Raw genomic sequence first — 19,456 nt, forward strand, 5'->3', positions numbered from 1 at the left:
TTTACTACTTTGTTTATAACAATAAATCTCCCAACCATACGGGCTGCCTGTGCACCTGCCAGCTCTGTGTACCCTGCAGCTCACATGACTTCCTTGGCTTCCAGCTACCTAGCTGATGTGTCTGCATTATTCTCACCCCTTCTCTGGCTTGCAGCAACCGATCCCCTGTGCTGAAAATATATTTCTGACACACCTGATTTTTATGGGCACTTACATGTTCTTCTCAAAATTATTATCTGTCTGAAACCTTAAATCATGTCTCAGTTAAAAAAAATGCCTTCTTCTTGAAGCCCTTTCAGATTATCCAAGTGGGAATGGCTCCTTCCTACTTTTTGTCTTCCCCATTCTCACCTGTGTCCTCAGGTCATCAGGTCTTTGGGAGACCATCTACCCATGGATACCGGTTGACTGGATGCTGGATACTTCTTGCCTACATGTTTCTGGCAATTGTTTCCTGTGAAGGGTACTGGACTCAGATGAATTCTCTTTCTTTTCTGCATGTAATCTTTGAACATATTTTGTTGATGTCCTAGATCACAATAAACACTATTATTGTGTCTGTCCATTTTACTATTGCCTACATTTGCCATCCATTATGTTCTCTGTGTATTTATATATAGTCTCTGAAAGCCAGGTTCATTCAAAGGATGCAGATTTTGCCTGTTTCCCCTCATCTGGGCTAATTTTATCCCAAGTCCTTTAACCACGCATCTCAAGATCTTCATACTCTAAAAAGGGCCAGTCTCTTTTGGGACTAGTAATAATTGCCTCTGTCACAGAGTGTATAGTTCTCCTAACAGTTATGAACACCCTTCACATTAAAATGTAAGGTCCTCAAGGTCAAAACTTTTGTTTTTGATTTATTTTCATTTTTTTAATGTTCTATTTTATTTTTGAGAGAAAGACAGAGCACAAGCAGGGGAGGGGCACAGATAGAGGGAGACAAAGAATCCAAAGCAGACTCCAGGCTCTGAACTGTCAGCACAGAGCCCAGCGGGGCTCAAACCCATGAACCGCGAGATCATGACCTGAGTTGAAGTCTGATGCTTAACCAACTGAACCACCCAGGCTCCCTACTGGCTTTGATTTTTATATACTTTGTATAGAACATAAATCAAAGACTTGCTCGGGATTGGTATTCAATAGATATTTAAAAAATTTTAGCATGGAATAGACTATGCTTCTCTGACATCTCACACTAAGACAATTCCACATCTGGCTATGCATTGTAGCTATGATTTGGTTTGATGATTATTTCCAATATTATAACTCTGCTCAACCAAATGTGGTCCAGAGTAGTATAGTGTGAGACAGTAAAATTCAAGAAAACTTCTTGGAAAAAATTTAAAATAATGTATTTTTGTTGCATTCAATGTATTTATTTGCCCTATGTTTGGAACTTTCAAAGGCCTTGGATTAATGTTAAAGTAATTTTCCAGAGAAAGCCATATTTAAGGAAGAAAACATTATTGATTTCCTTTGGGATTCATTTAACAAATTAGGTCATCATACATAGAATTTTATTGATCATTCACATGTTTTCCAGGCTACGGCTTGTCTTTCTGAGTATAAACTCATATGTCAGAAATATTCATTTTCACTGTAAACACTTTAAAACGTAATATGGAAAATGGAAATTATTTGTAGAAAAATCACCATATGGTGAATAACTGACTTACCATTGGACAATATAGCAATACTTCAAATAAGTGTCAAACTAAAATAGTATGCTATGTACTTCATCTCTGGAGCCTACAGGTTAGCTGACGTTCAATTTTGAACATGATTTGATGTTTCTTATTCAATTTTGTTTCCTGTGGGCTTTTTTGGCTACCTTAGTAGGAGGCATAGAGATAAATTTATACAGTACTTATAATTTGAGCTCTGTGTTCACACTATTTTCACTCCTGTTTTTAAGGCATTTTTTTCTTAAAAAAAAAAACGAATATCTGGTTATAGCTTGCACAGAGAAGCTCTTAGTTGCTATTTGGTTAGTCAATGTATTTCAACAAAAAGACTTTCTCATGCCCAAATGACTGATAAAGCAGCCTCTTCATTAATCCAGTGTTCTATCCACTTAAATACTCATATACAATGGGAATTTGGCCACCATCAAGTTCTCATTTCCATGAATTGTTCACTTAATAAGAACTTGACATGAGATGGGTGATTAGGCTTTCTTGGGTCTCACTTTTGTTCCTTTCTTCTTGTTCACTCTCTTTTCCATTTGTGAAATGCATTCTTGTTTCAAGATCCTTGAGCACACAAGAGACACTGCTCATTAGCTCTTTATGTCTTTTCAATGGAAACAGCAAGATTTTTGCTGATGTTTTCATTGAGTTTGTTTTCAAAATGTAGAACATGGCAAAAATCTTTAAGAAGAAAGAAGAACCTTCAGTATTTTTTTTTTACAAGCACTGTCACCATGAGTGAATGCCAAACATCCGAAAGAACACATGAAACCAAAAATCTGAAATAAAATCTTTTACTTTTTTGCCAACTGGTATAACATAATCCTGCACGTTGACAGTGAACCAAGTTTGCTCTGTAGGATCCTTTAAAAGTGGAAGGGTCTTCATTGTCCCTATTTTGGTGTGAGAAGTCAGATTTAGTTACTATGATTGCTCCCTTCTCTGCCTAGATCAGGCGTCTCCATCATTGGGCTATTTCAGAATTTGTTTATTAGCGCATATGAACAGAAACTGACGACAACCCAGAGTTGGATTTGACTCACTACGGAATAAGCTGTCAATAAATATTTGTTGGATTGAAATTGCCTTGTGAGGCACTGATGAGAAATCATCAGATATTGATGATGTCTGCTGACCTTTTATCATAGCCACTTTCAAGTCAGACATCAAGCCTACTTTCCATTCGCAGTCTGGAGAACCTATTATCCTTAAAGGCTTTGTTTGCAAAAATACATTATCAGAAAAGCAAAATATGCTGTTAGAAAGATATTGTGTTTACACAGAGCTTAGAAAACTATTTTACCCAGTAGTAAGAAATAAAACCAGTTATGTCTCCTCTTCCCTTATAATGTAAGACACTGCAAATTTCTAGGTCTCAAAAACTATAATAAATGTGCCCCAGGGAAACCATAATGTCTCTAAAATTCACATATGTATTCTCCACAGAAAAATTTGCATTTGATTCATTATGTTGGAACATCCATTCCATGTTTTCTTGAAAAATAAAATTTACATACTGTACCTAGAAGGTTCAAGTACTGAATGTGATTTTAAATTCAGTATATGTTTCAAGGCAAAACACTCACAGTTGGAGTTAGAAATCCTGTTTTACTTGAAGGTTTTAATACAGGTTGAACTGAAAACAGAAATTATAGGATATGTCTTACCAGAATTGGGTTCAATATTACAAAAAACTAATTGCCCTAAAGGCTTTCCACTATCCAATACAGAAATTAATACGGCAGGGCCCTTGTTTATAACACAATATAGGTTTTGACAGCTAATAGCCCTTATTAGTTAAAACCCACTCATCTTCCTTTCCTAGATCCCAGTTCATTTCCAGCTTAGTACAAATTCTGAAGAATGGAATGAGACATTATTTTTAGGACATTGTTCCAGTGTGGTAGTCATTTAAGAAACTCGTGGGGGCACCTGGGTGGCTCTGTCCATTAAGCATTCCACTGTTTGATTCTGGCTCAGGTCATGGCCTGATGGTTTGTAGGCTGGTTGAGCCTGGCGGGGGCTCTGTGCTGGCAGCATGGAGCCTGCTTGGGATTCTCTCTCTCTCTCTCTCTCTCTCTCTCTCTGCTCTTCCCCTGCTCACAAATAAGTATTGAAAAAAAAATAAATTAATTAAATTAAATTAAAAAACAGAGGCTTGTTGCACAGTTGAATTGGTGGCCGGAACAGGAGCGGAGGGCCGAGAGCTCTGGGCAGCCCCACTTCCCCCGCAAGCCTAGTTAGTTATCCGCACACCGGGGAGGAGCGGGGCCACGGCAGGCGCGGGTCACCATCACGGTACACCCGGTCAGCGAGGCGGAGCCCGGCAGCCCCGCCTCGCGGCCTCAGCGCTGGGACACTAGGCCCCGCACTACCCGCTGGGGCGCTGGGAGCGGTGGCGGGAGCCTCGCTATGCGGGTTCCTGTGGCGGGAACTAGGGGATTACCTCGAGGAAGAGTTGGGGAACCCGAAAATGGCTCAAGGTAACAAACGGATATGGTCTCATCAACAGGAATGCCACCAAGGAAGATGGATTTGTAGAGCAGACGGCCCCAAAGAACAGCCCCAGGGAAGCACCTTCGCAGGGCAGGACTTGAAGTTGCGGGCGCAGCGGGGGCGGGGCAGCCAATGCTGCAGGTGCAGTTCCAGGTCAAGGCAGGAAACGTGCAGCCGACCGGAAGCGTCACAGACGCCGGCCACCTTGCGGGGGATACGGGCGCCATTACCTGCACCAGTTACCGGCAGAAAGATGAGAGGAGCGAGAGTGGGAAAGTGAGGGACTGGAGGGGGCTAACCCAGGCCAGACCCGACAGCGCCGCCCTACCCACCGAGCGCCAGCCCAGCGCTCCGGCCCTCCAGTGCGGGGAGAAGTGATGCGCGGTGCGGACAGCAGGGCGCAGCCGAGTCAGGTGGAATCGGCCCCGAGGCCCTAGACCACGGTTCTGCAGGGGCCCTGCTGACCGAAGAGCCTAGGGACAAAGGCAGTGAACGCGACAAGCAATGTCAAGGCGATGAGACCAAGGAGAGGAGATAGCACGGACTTGAACAGCCACCTCGTCATCAGTACCAACACCTCTTCACTTACCGCACCCGAGGCCCAGAACACCCCAAACCGCAAGAAGGCAAAAAGACAAAAGCAGCCTCCACCGGAGAAAATTCCTCGGCTCCAGATGCTAAGCAAGGTGGGGCTGAAGTTTTTACGTTGTTTCGCGTCTGGGCAAGTTGTGATTGTTTTCTTTTTCTTTTTTTCTTTCTCTCTCTCTCTCTTTTTTCTTAAAGAACCACACTTTTAATTTGTAATAAAAATTTACAACTTGATTTTTTTTCCCCAAAATGTCAACCAAGTACAAGCACCTGTTAACAAAGATCTTCAGTTAAAAAAGAAAGAGAGAGAGAAGAACCTCGTACTTTGGAAAGGGGAAACATTTGGACAAAGTCTCAAGTTTCTTACGTGACACAAAGGAGTTACAAGACATAAAATTAGGATAACCTCGAAAGGTTTGTTCCAAATAACAAATTTCATGTCTGTGGAATGTTTTACTTGTCTAAATGTGAGAATCAGGAAGATTGATGTTTTATAATAAAGGGTAATAGATATTAACTGGTAATATTCCCTAGATACTGGAATGAATTTCTCCATTGTACCCAGAAAGTCAGAATTTGTTTATTGATATTTTCCTCTTTCTAAGTGTTTCACTTTTAATTATTTCTTGATCCTTCACTGCCTGATATCACAGTGGAGGAAATAAAAACTCAAAAAGGCGGGCTTTGCTTATGAGTGACCACATGGAGTAGGAGAAAGGACATAAAACCAGTAGATCTAAGGTCTAGTCTTAATTCCTTTTCTTATTCTTAATATAGTGTGGAACAAGTTGTGTCAACCATTTGGGTCTCAGTTTTCTTTTTACGGATGGGAGGATTGGGAAAAGTAAGCTCCAGTAACCATTCTTGCTTTAAAATTGGATAAATTGTGTTTATCACCATTATTTTTGCACCCAAGAGTCACCAGTAAATTCCAAATGAAATTAAAACATAGATTTATCCTATGCTTTAAGAAAGACATCATGCTGAGTATTAGTGAAGAGAAAATAAAGGTTGGAATTAAATTTATTGTTTGTCTTCACGACCCAAAGCTTCAAATACTACTGAGGTTATCTGCGTGACCCATCTGAGCGATGGGAACACAGCCTTCCTGTTAGCCAGTGGAAAAGGACTTCTGTCAACCCATGCTGCTTGCTCAAGTGTGCTGGCTCTTGCCTAGCTCACTTGTCTTCCCTACTTCATACATCACATTCACTTTCTCATTCCGTTCTGTGTTATTGGCTTCACTCTCGCCTCACTCTTCTTGGTTGCTACTTGATTTCTAAGTGCTGTTGCCTAAGCATCAACAGTATGAACTCTGCCTGTATCCTACCTAAGTCTTGAGTGGCAGAGGGTAGATAGAACATTGAGATCCTTGGAGACGGGGGTTTAAGTAACTCTAAGGTATTATTATTGATAGGTCATTCAGCTTGGAAAAAAAAAAAAAAGATGACTACTTTAGATTTTTGTATGTGTTAGTGACATATTTAGAGTGATTGAAATGACATTTACGTTTGACTAATCCCGAGGATCTGGCCTTAGGGAGTGTTTGGAAAAGAGCATAGTTTGTTTAATTGAAATTTCTCTGCCTGTTATGCTTTCCCGTGTCGCAGCAACTAAGTTTACATTCAGTGGTGGTTGTTGAGCTTAGAAGAAACAAAATGTTTGAGGCTTCGCGGTATGCACGTGACTGTGAACATCAGGCTGCCAAAGCAGCTACAGCATCCTTTGCAGACCCTGACTTGTGTAGGAAGAACTGCCAGACAAAAAGAGAATTATTTAAAGTCTCAGGGTTTCTCTCTTTAGTTCTTCTTTGCCTCAAGGGAAAGAAGCGGATGTAAAGACATCTGGAAAGCTTTCATAAAGTGAGATTTTACTTATCTACCTCTGGGTAGATAGGTTTAATTTCCAAACTCTTTAACTGTAAGGGGAATACATTTGCTCATCACTCTATGGAGTATTGCAGGAGAGAGAGAGGGCAAGACCTATTACAAATAACAGCCCAGTGCGGCTGAATCTTCCACATGTTGAAATTGAAGATTTTTTCAACTGGAGAATGCAAGGGCACCTAAGAGACTTATTTATGTAGTAGTGGTGATTAAACCTAAGCCCTCTGGTCCATTCTGTAGTGTGAATTGGAGACCAATTTTGTTTTTTCCATCTGGATCTCTTTGTTGTGATAGATCGTTGACACGACTTTAATACAAGGAAAGAGTATGTTTTTTTTTTTTAATGTTTATTTTTTATTTTTGAGAGATAGAGACAGAGCATGAGTTGGGGAGGAGCAGAGAAAGAGGGAGGCACAGAATCAGAAGCGGGCTCTAGGCTCTGAGCTGTCAGCACAGAGCCCGACTCTGGGCTCGAAAGCACAAACCGTGAGATCGTGACCTGAGCCAAAGTTGGCCGCTTAACCAACAAAGCCACCCAGACGCCCCAAGAATATGTTTTTAAAAAATGCAACAACAACAAAAAAGACTGAAATGGGATCAGCAATTGGGACACTGGAATAAGGGTCCCTCTTCTTTTTTAGCTCTCCACTCCTTTGTTGCATCTGAAGATTTTACTTTTGTGCTGACATGGGAATTTGTGCTTGGTTTTGTGTGTCTTTTCTTTGATTGATGGTCTCAAGCTTTAGTGTGTTTGCAACTGAATTACAGATTTATTTATAGAGATTTGTGTGCTGAGAATATTGGACTACATTAGATTCTCAAAACACTGATGTAAGAGAGAAAGAGCAGAAAAGTGTGAGAACAAATTTCTTTGATAAACAGACATGACTGTCACTAAGCAGTTTCAAAGAGAAGGAAGAGGCTTTAGTTGTTGAGTCCCACACCTTGCATGTTGGCTCCTACTGTTCAGAGGAGGAGTGGCTGACAATGACTGGAGAAAGCTTAGAAATGTATGCATGGGAGGGGTGCCTGGGTGGCTCAGTCGGTTAAGTGTCCGACTTCGGCTCAGGTCGTGATCTCACAGTTTGTGAGTTCGAGGCCCACGTCAGACTCTGTGCTGACAGCTCAGAGCCTGGAGCCTGCTTCACTTTCTGTATCAACCTCTCTCTCTGCCCCTCCCCCACTCTCTCTCACTCTCAAAAATAAATAAACATAAAAAAGAGAAATGTGTGCATGGGATTTTAGATAGTTTTTAAAGCATGTTAAAAGATAAGTTATTTAAGAAGAACACAGGTTGCAAAAAAAATCTGAATATGAATTTTAATTTAGTGCAAATGATCTGGAAATTGTAGTCTGTTATAAACTTTTCTGAAAATATTTATCTGAAACTAATTCCCCAACTTCCATTCTGATATAGGTTTTGGTCATTCTACTCAGAATTACTGTTATTCGTTCTCTAATTACATGTAAATAATAAAAGGAAGGTGCAAAACTGCAAAACCTTACAGCCTGAGTGTCTAAAATGTTCTGGGTTGTTTTAATGGGAAGGATATGGAGTGCCATAAACAAGCATTTATTGGCTTGGTCTCTGTGCTTTTGATCAAATTCCTTATTTTCTTTAGGAAGACTTTGTGTCTTTCTGCTTGTTTGTTAGTTTTCTTTTGTTACTGGGGTTTTGGTTGTGGAGAAGGAGGGAAAATTTAAAAAGATTAAATTAAATTTAAATTTAAAAGTTTACTCTGTAGGACATCAAGTTTTGAAGAAGCCATATCATTTAGGAGTTTCTTGATGGGTTGTCCTCAAGAATTCCTGAATTTAGAGATCCATTTCAGGTTAACTCCACTATTCTAAAAGTGGTTTGCATTCATTTGTTTCATTTCTTTTGATTTTAATTTTCTGTGGTATGTATACACTTCGCATAGTTAACAATTCATGGTTCCTTTACTATTTACATGGACTGCAGTACATAGGAGTCTATGTTCTCATGGTGGAACTATTTCCAGATGGCCTATAAATTGTCATTTGCCATAATGGTATTTTTTTTTTTTTTCTAATATGAGGCTAGCAAGAACCTAAAAGTAGATGGAAATACACAACACGTAAGTCTTTAGGCACTCGTACTTTGAGTAACTACCTCATCCTGCTTCCTCAAAGATGATTCACAGACTCATCTAGTAGGGATGGTAGAAAAGCAAAAAATAGAAATAGTAATCTTTGAGAAGAAAAAAGATAAAGGTTGTCTAACGTATAGAGGTTCTTGCAATTTCTCCATGGCATGCCAATAGAAAAAAATGGAAGAGGGGCCATTGGGTGGTTCAGTTGGCTAAGTGTCTGACCTCAGATCAGGTCATGATCTCACGGTTCATGAGCTGTGCTGACAGCTCAGAGCCTGGAACCTGCTTCAGATTCTTTGTCTCCTTCTCTCTCTCTGCCTCTCCCTGATCACATTCTGTGTCTCTCAAAAATAAATCAACATTAAAAAAATTTTTTTTAAGTGGAAAAAAGAACATCTAGAAGAAAAAGAAAATACACACAAGACCTCTTATTTGGCCTCTATAGGTGGCTTTTGTCTCCAAACTCCTTAATTATAACAAGAATTATCTAAGTTAATCTACGTTCAACATTGATGGTGGAGAAAAGGCCATTCACTTCTAGTTTTAGATGTATAAAATCATTTACTTACTTTTTTCTCGTCTTTCCTTAAACCTAAATACAATTTTGACTTTCATATGTAATTTTTTGTTTCATTATAAAAAAGAGCACATAGGGGCGCCTGGGTGGCGCAGTCGGTTAAGTGTCCGACTTCAGCCAGGTCACGATCTCGCGGTCCGGGAGTTCGAGCCCCGCGTCAGGCTCTGGGCTGATGGCTCAGAGCCTGGAGCCTGTTTCCGATTCTGTGTCTCCCTCTCTCTCTGCTCCTCCCCCGTTCATGCTCTGTCTCTCTCTGTCCCAAAAATAAATAAACGTTGATAAAAAAGAGCACATAATGTATATGAAATGAGTTGCTCTTCATTTTAACTGGTGCTGTCACATTATTTTACGTTTTTTAGTTAACACATCAATGATATATGTTTTGGTTTTTTATTACGTAGAAATTACAAATTACTTTTTAAATGATGTGCTCATAATGTAGCCTAGGCTGTTCTGTGGCATGTCAAAATTCATCTAAATAAAGTTTAAAAGTTGAAAAGAATACTTGTTATAAGGCATTTGCAACCAATTATGAAGACTTTGAGAATGTTGTCTCATAGACACACATGTGTGGTGACAATACTAGAGGTGACAGAGAATAACATATATCTAGTCATTTAAAGGAGGTAGTCCCATTGATTCTAGATAGGTCTTTTCTCTGTTAAATTGTTTTCTCCTTCATAATAAATTTTGTAGATTATATTGCTATTTTTATTTATTTTCATAGATGACAGTATGGCCACACATCTCACTTAGAATGTCCATGCTTATGAAAGTATATATCACTACATTTTGAAGAGGAGTGAGCTCTGTTTTTAAAGGTAATCTTTTGGACTGTTCTCCCTGCAACAATCAATTTATACCGCCAGGGGTCAGCCTTCATGAACAGATGTCCATATATATCACTCAGGTGTCCAGTTTCAGGACGGTGTTACGATTTGATTTCATGCAATGCTTTTTCACTTGGGGATAGAAGAATCTCCTTGGATACTTACATGGTAATATACAGCTTCTTGCAGTTTGAGTTTTCTAGCTGCACTCTTGACAGGACATTTCTCAAAGGATTTCAGTGTATAGCTTAACTGTTCTTTTCCCTTAGCCGTCTCTTTTCTCTTCTGTCTGATGTGGATTCAGAGCCTTCATCTAAAATTTAATATGCAGGGGCAGGAGGATGGTGGACCACAGCAGAATCATAGGTCAGGGTCTTCCCAAAACCTTTATGAATGGGACTGAAGATGACAGTTGCTCACAGAATGCCTGCATTTGGGGTGTGACATGTGGGAGCCATACATGTGGGAGCCATATATGAGAGTGACATTATAACTATAATGCCTTATATAACTGCCAGTTTCTCTTTTTCTTCTTGTTTCCTCTGCTTCTGGGACATAGCGAGGTCCTTTTTGCCCACTAGACTGTAAGGTATTAGGCAGGGGCTGTATGTGTGTTGTTTTTTTTTTTTTTCCTAGTACTTATCATAATGTTTCACATATAGTTGACACTGATTGTGCTTTTTGAGCTGTTCTGAATGGAACTCAGTAAATACTGATATACCAGAATGACCTACTGTATGGCTATTTTTATTGGTAAAGAAATATTAAACATCATTGGAAATACCCACATAGTGATACCCTAAAATATAATGATCTATTGTTCTTTTTCTTTATGCAAAAGGAGAAGGCACATGGTTTATAAGTAATTGGGACAAGTTGGAGCTTTTATCAAACTAATAATTGTTCTGAGTGGAGAAAAATTTTTAGACAGAACTCAAAGAAATATTGCATGTTTTTCCCTGAGGAGGGCATTGCCATTAGCTGGGAGACAACATGGTTTATTTCTCATAATAAATGTCTTTTCTATTTGTTCTGTATCATGTTAAGTTTAACACCATACCGGACCATATTAGAAAGTTAATTTAAAACAACTGAATCTGGCTTTCAGAATTGGGAAGGAATTTATTGTTCATCTAGCACGCATCATTGTGCTTCACAGAACACTTTTCACTTTTAAGCAGAATGAATACCAAAGTTTGTAAACAAGGGTGATGGCTTTAGTTACTATACTCAACTATGTAATGTGTATGTGTGTGTGTGTGTGTGTGTGATACTATACTAAATTACATGCTTGTTAGACTATGATCAAAGATCAGGTTCAACTTGTGACCACTGGGAGTCACTGTAGAGCTATCACAGCTGAGGAGGACCCCCCCAGAAGCCACACCAGTTTGCTGGGCAACAGGGGAGATAACACACTCTTCTCTTTGCCCCAGCCACTGGCATTTATCCATTTGCCAACTGATAGTCATTAAGTGCCCACAGAGAGCCGGGTGCTGTATTAAATTAGGCAATGCAGTGAGAACAAGTTGCCTGGGTGGCTAGCCACGTCTCTCCCCTGCTACTCCCACCCCCAAGCAAAGCTCTTTAAATCTCCTTCATGATTTTTCCATTTTCTTTATTATTTTATACTTATTTATGAGATGTTGTCTTTCCTACCAGAGATCCTTGAGAGAGAAGTCAACATTTTTATTCTGTAATTGTTTATCACATTAACTGGCAGGCAGTAGATCCTTATTACACGTTTGTTGGGTAACCGGATGCTATGCCAGGTATTTTTCTTGTCCTTTTGATATTGCTGTTCTTTCCTCTTGACTGCACTACTACCTGCGTATCGCCATCTATTCTGCATCACGCCTTGTTCATTATCTTCTAACGCTATTGAAGTAATGAAATGGCTATAGACGAACAATTGTTTTTCACGGTCAATTATTCTTCCTCCTCCATTCTGCTGTAACAGATTATAGATTTTTATTTTTTAAATGTTTATTTATTTTTGAGAGAGCGCGAGTGGGGGAGGGGCCAAGAGAGGGGGACAGAGGATCCGAGAGGATTCACACTGACAGCTGCAAGCCCCATGTAGGGGGAACTCATGAAAGGCAAGATTATGACCTGTGCCTAAGTCCGATGCTCAACCGACTGAGCCACACAGGTGCCCCTGCTGTGACAGTTTAGAAGTCTTGTTTATATCACATCAAAAATAAATGGCATCACTTATCAATGGCAGCATTAATTATCTCATTTTGGAATTGGGAATTAGAATTGAACCATGCATAGGAAAAGTTGTGCAGTGTTGGAAAACAACATTAGTTGCTAGAAAGAGCTCCAAATTCACAAGAGGGAAATCTGCATTTTAGTTGCAGAATTTTCACCAAGGAATAATTTCAATATTGAGGACCATACTAATTCTCACCACCTCCCTTTCTTCATTTATAAAATCCATTCAACCTCTATTCAATGCCACATGGGGACCTGGCAGTGTACTAGGTGTTGGGGGAGGGGGAACAAAGATGAATTAAGCAGATGCTAGTGCTGTGAAAGGATGACACTACAGTTGTGAGTGGCAACTAGAAGTGACACATAAAACAAATTGAACTTTAAAGGAAGCACTTAAGTGCCAAATAAGTGGAAGAGACCATGGGAGTTTAGATATGTGAGTAATTTCATGTAGATTACATCTGTCGTAATTGGCTTCAGAAAATTGGATTTTGCCTTTCGTTTTGAAATATCAAGACATTCCATCCCCTGAAATGAAAAGCAGAGGATGTGTTGGGAAGAGATGTTCAGCTATGCCTTGGCAACAACGAGGAAGATTTATGTCTGAAAAGGGAAAGATGTGTAGGGGAAAGTGGGAAGAACGATTAAAGATGTAGTGAGTCCATTTTGTGAATACTTTGAATATATATGTAATCGTGGGTTTGTGGACCATAGTGGATCACGCTTAAAGTTGGGTCTTGAAAGGCACACCTCATTTTATATCCGACTCGTCTTGTTAGAACAACCGGATGTTCTCTGTAGGTATGGCATCTGGAGTTACCATAGCCAGTCGTTTTTTCCTGACACGGGTTCTTGTTAATCACACAAGTCGAAATATTACCAGAGAGTCTTGACTCTTGCGGAAACGTTGGCATTTCATCCACAAAAGTGTTCCCTTGGCAGATGGCTACGGCCAGGACATATGAGGCCTGAAGTTGTTCCAGTGTTGGGGCAGCTGATTTGTTACACAGAGAGCACAGAGCTCCATGTTACATCAAGGATTTTCAGTCTTCCCCATGGCTTCCGTTTGTGAAAAATATTCTGTAGGAAAACTTTCTGCCAGACCAGGAGCCACAAACGCTGAGCTTGTGTGATAAAACACTGAGACCCTTGAGGATAAATTAGAGGGAGGAAAAGTCGCTTCCTGAATTAATTAAATTACATTTGCATCTTTAAATATTTTAATCATCGGGTAACTAGAAATGTGTGCTTAGAGTATTGCTAATAATACAATTCTTTTCTTATTCAATTCACTCTTTTCTTACCTTTTCTCCTTCTGCTGTGTTTCAGAACTGCCAATTTAGGGGAACAATCCTTTATTCCCATAATTGAGAACCAACCTTTATTCCCATAACTGCATAAAGACTTCTGTTCCTGTTAATGCCAATAGATTTTTTTAGTCCCATTAAGGAAAATGGATCTTTATTTTCATGAATGTTGTAGAATGAGATGACTGGAACCTCACAGGTAATAAAGACCAGACAAGCTGATTAAATGAAGAAAACCATAAAGAAACAATTGATTTATGGTAATGATTTTTTTGTTTGTCCAAAAAAATCTCCCTAATTAATTTTTCTCTCATGGGAGTAATAGTGAAGGCACTTATAGAAAATATATATGTGTCTTACTTCAAGCTATGAATTTTTTTTTATACGATTCCCTCATATACACTGAACTCTCACCTGTAACCCACATTATTAAAGCTACCAAAAAAAAAAAAAAAAGACCAACCACATTTTTAAACTCACAACTGAAGGAGGTAAATAGAGTACCTGGTACAAAAACATCTTACTTCACATTCTAAGGACCGGATGTAATTCTATGTCTACCCCAGGCTTGCACCATAACTGGGGAGAAAAGTCTCAACAGAAATGTACCATTTAACTCAGTAGATATTTCTATAGACTTTAGAAATGTAAAATTGATCCCTAAATAATTGCAAGAAAATTGATTTTCAAAACTTAAAATTATCATGTAAGTGTACCCCAAATAGTTTCTTATCAAAAAAATTGCAGGGATCTTTTTTGGTAGTTAACCTCTTAAATATTGCAAGCAATCTTCTAGATCTCTTAAAATTGGTCAAATATGCAATTTCCTTCTAGTTGAGATTCATAAAGGAAAGAGACACCTATAGCCTTTCTTCAAAATGATACCAGGGGCATTGTTATTGGTGAGCTTGACCTAAATATTGAGCTAGGATAAGAGAGTGGGTCGGCAAGCCATCAAAACAATTCAATTTAAATTAAATCATTTGTTTTGTCATAAAGATGGATATTTTTAACTACACACATTCGATTTTTATAGGAATTTCTACTTTAACTTTTACTTTATTTTGAATGGTAAGAGGCTGAGTCTCTGTAAATACAACTATAAAACTCAGTACCAAAAGAAAGCCAAATGTACAAATGAAATAAACCCATGAAATTACTGGACTAAATTTTTACAAATGATGTGAGAAATACCTAAGGTATTTTGATTTCTGTTCCTTTAAAGTCACTTTTTGAACATAGATTAGGATTTATATTTGTGTTATGAATTTGGCTGTTCCCAATCCCCATCTCTCACCCTGATTGAGTGGTAAATCTTATTACCTGAAAAGAAAAAAAACTGAACGAACAAAACAGTAGTGAATACAAACGGAGCTCCTATACTACGGCTTGGTCGTGCAGCAGAAGAAAACCTATTTTACAAATAAATGACCATTTATCCACAAATATTCCTTAGATACACAAACAATGGTAATTTCCAGGTCATATCTCTGTGAGGATAAAGCAATTTTTTAAACGACAGTTTTCCATAGAGTAGTGAAAAACCAGAGTGAGAATACTTAGGAGAAGGAAAAAGAAACAGGGAATTTAGAAGGGACCTTAGAAATTAAGTAATAACCGGTATATTTCTCTCAACATATCGGTGGAAAAATCGAGCCACAGAAAGAGATCAACACAGGTTTTTTGACTTTTTTTCTTTTAATTTCTTAATTATAGACAACATTTTTAACATACATGAAAGTAAACTGAATAGCCTAGGACTCTGTTGACCGATCAGGTCATCACATTACAGCACCCTAGGCTGGCGACACACCTTGAAATAATCATACTTGCATATAATGAGTTAAATCAAATATATTTAAATTTTTTTAATGTATATTTTATTTTTGAGAGAGAGACAGAGCACGAGTGGGGGAGGGGCAGAGAGAGAGGGAGACACAGGATTCGAAGCAGGCTCCAGGCTCTGAGCTGTCAGCACAGAGCCCGACGCGGGGCTTGAACTCATGAACCTCAAGATCATGACCTGGGCCTAAGTCAGCGCTTAACCGACTGAGCCACGCAGGTGCCCCAATCAAATGTATTTTAAAATGAGTTCCACTTGGGTTGCCTGGGTGGCTCAGTCGGTTGAGTGTCTGACTTTGGCTGGGGACATGATCTCACCACAGTTCGTAAGTTCGTGTCTGGCATCTGGCTCTCTGCTGTCAGCACAGAGCCTGTTTCAGATCCTTTGTCTCCCTCTCTTTGCACCTCCCCCACTCGTGCTCACTCTCAAAAATAAATAAACGTTAGAAAAATGAATCCCACTTACTTCTTTTTACTTTTAAAAATGTGGCTGTTAGAAAATCTGAAGTTGTGTATATGGCTCACATTATGCTTTTATTGGACAGTGTTGGCCTAGAACTCCCATTTAACTACACCACCTCAGCAGTCATCAACTCAAGACTCATCTTGTTTCATTTATATCCCAGGCACTTTGGAACTGTCTATGGTCATACAGGTAATTGGTCCCAGATTTGGCATGGAACACCTGCTTGTTGGCTATTGCTCTTCCCACCACTATACTTTTAAACTGAAGTCTTCCCTTATGTGCCAGTTTTACTATCTCCTAATTATTTAGGATTACTTTTGTGACATTTAATGCTTGTGACAGGTTAATAATGCATTCATTTGTTTCCTTTTATTTTTATTTTAATTTAACTGATTATTTTAATTTATTTTAATTTATTATTTTATTATTTTAATAATAATTTATTATTATTTTAATTTATTATTATTTTAATTTAACTGACTATTATTTTAATTTAACTGATAAAGATTCTTGGATCAAATTCCACATTTACTCTACTAAGGAGAGTGAACACATTTGTAAATCAGTGCTCAGTCTTGGCAAAATCCTGATCACCTAAGAGTAGCAAAGGAGTTAGTACCTTCTTGGCTACGCTTCTTATTTATATTTTTCATGCAAAATTCCATTGTTCTATTAAAGTAGATGTTAAAAAAACATAATTAATAAACAATTTCCGTTAAACATTTACCATGTAAAAACCTCAGCGTGTGTATACACACACAGACATACACATACCTCATCATTTGGGGGAGTTAGTAGTCTTGCGTGGGAGAGAGGAGTTTGTTTCTACAGAAGCTCGACTTGAAGGGTCAAAGAGAAATGTCTAGAGATGAGCAGGAGCTGAGCTACTGGGAAAAATGTTTCTGTCTACACTTTCTCTTGAGTGATGACTTCTTGAATCAAGAAAGAAAATATTTTGTTCAAACCATTCTGACAATATGCTATTTCAGGAAATATTTACAATTTAATCTCTGCATATATTTTTCTGTATCTTTGTCATAGTGATTTCAATGAAGTATACTATAATTTTAACATAGTTGTGTATTTGAGGGGATATACGTCGTTACAAGAATCTACTTGATTTTTTTTTTTTTTAACTAAATTACAAATTTGACTTAACTTTCACATTTGCATCTTAGAAAATGAAATGGCTTGATCACAAAGCATCTGGGAGTTTTAACCTGAGGTCAAAACTTCGAGAGGGTGGCTGATTTTTTTCTGGTACTCCTGCCAAGAGCCATCGGCCTTTAGGGGTGACTTAGGCGGGAAGTGATGTCGCGTCCTTGTTGGCTATGTTCTGTGTGCCCTGCAGATCCACATATACCTTTTTCTGGTCCTGGGAAGCTGACCCGTGGAGACTCAGCTACCTGGATCCCTTTCCTTCTGTTCACTGGTTAAGGTAAAGCCAGTGGGGAAAATGAATAGGAGATAGGAAATAGGGGGGAGGGTGCGCCTGGGAATTTATTCCTCTTGTTCTCTTGTTGGGTTGCGGAGGGTGACTGCAGCCCACCCAGCCCATCTGTGTCTGGGTTTTGGTGACCACTCACTCTCCTACAGCCCTAGGGTTGCTAACTGTCTACCTCTTAAAAGGCCAGGGGTACTGTGTCATCCCTTCTGGGTTTTCCACCCCTTCTCATACATTTGTAACATCTTTTTATTCAACTGCCCTCGAACTATCCGAATTTGAATGTGCCATCTGTTTCTGTGGGATCCTGAAGGTGTACGAGGATTTCCAACCCCAGCTCTTTATGTTGACATTCTAGTTTGACTCTGGATACCTCAGCATTCTGTCCTCAGGGCCTGAGTTTCTACTTGAAAAAGAAATCGGCATATTACCGGAGGCCCTGGGACATTAAGCAAAGGCTATAGAACAAGGATTTTCTCACATTCCTTTCTAGCTAAATAATGAAATGTACGCTTCACTGGAATGAAATACAGAACTGACATTCCAGAATGGACTTGAAAACTAAACAATTCTTCAAGGTATACTTGCAATTAGACTAAGGAATGAGGTGGCAGCTGCAGCCTCGAAGTCAATACCTTTGGACTTGACTTTACATTGACGCCACAGACACATTTGGCCTCCTGTTGCTGGCAACAGTATTAAGTCCTGGTGCACTTAAGAGCTTCAGGTTTCTAATAAGCATTTTCTTCAAAGCAGGGGCTTGATTTGCTCTGTGATTTTTGTCAAGTGCATATCATATCAAAGGATAAGTGTTTGCCAAAGCCTTTCTTCAGCCACAAAAAGGGGAGTTTTGTTTGAAGAAAGTCAAGTTACACTGACTGGCTCCCACTGGGAAGATGAAAGGAATGACTGGATTTCCTGTTACTCTGTTGTTGTTGTTTGTATCCCTCAAATATTTTAATCAACATGAAAGGACTCCTTGCACTGTGAGAGCAGTGCAATCTGAGAAAGCCATTTAGAAACCGCCAAATAGATTTGCAGCTAATAAAGTTGTATTTGTCTGTGGTGTCAAAGACCAGATTTATGGGAGGTGATTAATAAGGGCCAGAAATGCCAGGCTTGGCGAGATGGTCAGGAGATTATTTTTCAAATGGATTTCCCCACTGCAGATTCTTAATATGCACTATGTACATTTAAGGAAACAAGACAGATTGCAAAGCCTGATTTTGGTCTAGTTACAATGCAGCATTGAGACAGGATTATGATATAAATTGTGCAAATTCTATATATGTACATGGTGTAACGAATCAAGAATAACAATTTCAAATCAAAAATTAAAAATATTTAAAAATTTTTTTTAATGTTTCATTTATTTTTGAAAGAGAGAGAGAGAGAGAGAGCATGAGCAAGGGAGGGACAGAAAGGGAGGGAAACACAGAATCTGAAGCAGGGTCCAGGCTCTGAGCTGTCAGCATAGAGCCTGACGAGGGGCTCAAACCCACGAACTGTAAGATCATGACCTGAGCCAAAGTCAGACGCTTCACTGACTGAGCCACCTAGGCACCCCCAAAATTAAAAATATTTTATTAATGATCTGTATTTTATAATATGAAAGGGTTCATCTTTATTCATTGCTGAGTATTGTTTTCTTATTACATTTCTGTGCCATATGTATTACAGCATAGGCCCTCAATACAAGTGTGTTTAAGGAATGAATGACTAGATAGTTCAAGCACATCTATTCTCTCAATTTTAAAGTCTTAAAAGTTCTATTATAGTCGTGTAATGATTCTTGTGCTCTGAAAAAAAAAATAAGAAAAAGTATACCATCATCATTGAGTTTATTATAATTTATAATTGCCAGCAAGGAAATTAGTGACATAGGATATTTTTATTCAAATGAAGCAAGTCTCAATTTCCTTATTGTCAGTGCTTGAGGCAGGATGGAAGTGTGGCATTGTACTTGCTCTATCAAAAGCCTGAAATCTACATCCCTTC

General features: G+C 38.9%; 1 long non-coding RNA gene across 1 annotated transcript in view; it reads left to right on the forward strand.

Annotated features, from left to right (window-relative positions):
• The first annotated feature begins 4,164 nt into the window (after positions 1 to 4,164).
• LOC147577503 (uncharacterized) overlaps positions 4,165 to 19,456 on the forward strand; it is a 130,109-nt gene continuing 114,817 nt past the window's right edge. Inside the window, exon 1 of the long non-coding RNA XR_015255838.1 lies at positions 4,165 to 4,873. This is a non-coding gene — a long non-coding RNA (uncharacterized LOC147577503). The remainder of the gene's footprint in view (positions 4,874 to 19,456) is intronic.

This window comes from Puma concolor, chromosome C2 (assembly GCF_028749965.1).
Source record: "Puma concolor isolate L17-30 chromosome C2, mPumCon1.1.hap2, whole genome shotgun sequence".
Classification (NCBI taxonomy): domain Eukaryota; kingdom Metazoa; phylum Chordata; class Mammalia; order Carnivora; family Felidae; genus Puma; species Puma concolor.